The sequence below is a fragment of the Suricata suricatta genome, chromosome 10 (genome assembly GCF_006229205.1).
Source record: "Suricata suricatta isolate VVHF042 chromosome 10, meerkat_22Aug2017_6uvM2_HiC, whole genome shotgun sequence".
Lineage (NCBI taxonomy): Eukaryota > Metazoa > Chordata > Mammalia > Carnivora > Herpestidae > Suricata > Suricata suricatta.
Window position 1 is genome coordinate 134,578,389 of NC_043709.1, and position 2,088 is coordinate 134,580,476.

Below are 2,088 nucleotides of genomic sequence, written 5' to 3' on the forward strand. Positions count from 1 at the left end.
AGCAAGGTGTCGGCGGGCAGGCTGGTGCTGAGGCTGTGCCGGGGAATCGCTTCTCCCCCGGCCTCGGGTGCGCCCAGGAGTCGTTGGTGCTCTCTGCTCCTGTGTGGCAGGGTCTCCAAGTTTCCCCTTCGTATAAGGCACCTCCCCAATAAGTTCATTCTAATTTGATTACCTCCAGAAAGACCTTATTTTCTTTTATTTTTTAAAAATATTTTTAATGTTTATTTATTTCTGAGACCCACAGAGAGCGAGCGAGCGAGCGAGAGAGAGAGAGAGAGAGAGAACATGAGCAGGGGAGGGGCAGAGAGAGAGGGAGACAGAATCTGAAGCAGCTCCAGGCTCCTAGCTGTCAGCACAGAGCCCGACGCAGGGCTCCAACCCACGAACCGTGAGATCATGACCTGAGCCGAAGCCGGATGCGTAACTGACTGAGCCCCCCAGGTGCCCAACTGCCACACTGAAATACTCACTTGATCGCCTTCCTGCATCCGAGATGCCAGCTATTCTGCTCACTGCTGGTCTTACTAAAACGGTGAATTTCAAAGTGGCTTTGAAACATAGGCCATGGCATAGACGGTTCTTTATGTTTAATTTCTGCATTGCAGTGATTTTTAACATATATTGAGATTACATGGGGCTGTTAAAATTATACGGGTGCTGTTCAAAATAATTATCTATAAATTCTCAGTGTGTCGGCAGCCATCAGTGAGGCTGTGTCCTGTGGGAATATACCGGGAAGTGGCAATTACTGGACTTATATAGCATCTGTTCTTCAGAGAGATCAAACTACTGTAACGTCACAGTGCTCATTTCCTAAACACCCACAGAAGGGTTAATGAGACCCGACTGTCTCCGCAGGATCACAGAGGCTCAGTGACCTTTGTCACCCAGATTTTCCATGGAAGACAGGTACATGCACGGAGTTGCTTCTGACCATCATCTGTTGGTTCTGCTTCAGCTGATTTCTCCTCTGGATGAAGAGATACTCGGTTACTTGCAGAATCCACAGGACATAGTGACGAGCTTTTAGGAGACTTTGTGGCTTTTCAGCGCAGTGTGACCCCCCCCCCCCATCATTGCCAGGGCATTTATATGTTCACACAGCAGGCACCTGTCTCCCGGGGAGCCTTTCTTCGGAGCCCGGAGCCCGGAAGCAGGGGCAGGAAGGTTTGAGTCCATCTGAATGAGTGGGCCAGGGGGAAGGATGAGGGAGGAAGAGAGAAGGCCACGGCTCTGAGCCTCTGGGGTCAGAGGCGGGGCCTCGCCCCACCCCTGCAGGGCCCAGGTGCGGTTAATCCCAAACATCCTTCCACCCCATAGCAGCAGGGCGGGCCCACCCCGCAGGATCTGCGCTCCCGGTTCAAGAAGGGCACGGGGGTTACTCTGGACATCTTAGAAGTGTGGAGTCCTCCCAGACACGACGCGCAGGTCGGGAAAGCAGGTAGTCTAAACACCGTTGCAGGAGCTTTGGCGGGGGTAGGGGCAAGGGGTGGTCCTGCGGTTCCCTGGGCAGTTTTGAGGAGGAGGACGTCATGGCATCTTGGCCCTGGAAATCATCTGGGTCAGGCCTGGACCCTTTCCACAAAGCCACGTAGCAAGGGGCTAAGGCCCCTGGCGGCCCCTGGGCTCCCTCACTCTCACTTAACTGCCCCAGATAGACCCGTGAGCGCCCACAGGTGCAGCCGCACAACCTTCCCCAGGAGACCACGCCCACACGGAGGCGTCAGCACCCGCCTCTGTCCGAGCCAGCGTGAGCCCGCCCCTCCCCCTCAAGGCCCGCCCCTCAACAGTGCAATCCCCTCCCTTCCGCAGCAGAGTCTCCGTCCCTCGACCGCTTAGTCCCCACTCCTCCCCTCCCCGGCGCAGTCCCCGCCCCGGCGCAGTCCCCACCCGTTCCCCCTTCAGTCCTAGAGCCCCCACATCTTAGTCCCCGCCCCGGCGCAGCCCACGCCCCTCCCCGGAGCAGACCCCGCCTCTCCCCTGCACAATCCACCAGTCGACAGCACAGTCCCCGCCCCTCCCCAGCCCAGTACCACCCCCAACCCTGCCCCCCGCCCCGGCCCCCGCCCCGCCCCGGCCCCCGCCCCC

The 2,088-nt window shown here is 57.9% G+C and overlaps 1 long non-coding RNA gene across 1 annotated transcript; it reads right to left on the bottom strand.

The window, feature by feature from the left end:
- Positions 1 to 573: 573 nt before the first annotated feature.
- LOC115303338 lies at positions 574 to 1,663 on the bottom strand. Its single transcript, XR_003913981.1, has 3 exons — positions 1,383 to 1,663; positions 1,112 to 1,179; positions 574 to 970 (listed from the first exon to the last, which is right to left on the bottom strand). It is a non-coding gene; the product is annotated as an uncharacterized LOC115303338 (long non-coding RNA).
- Between the last annotated feature and the right edge of the window lie 425 nt (positions 1,664 to 2,088).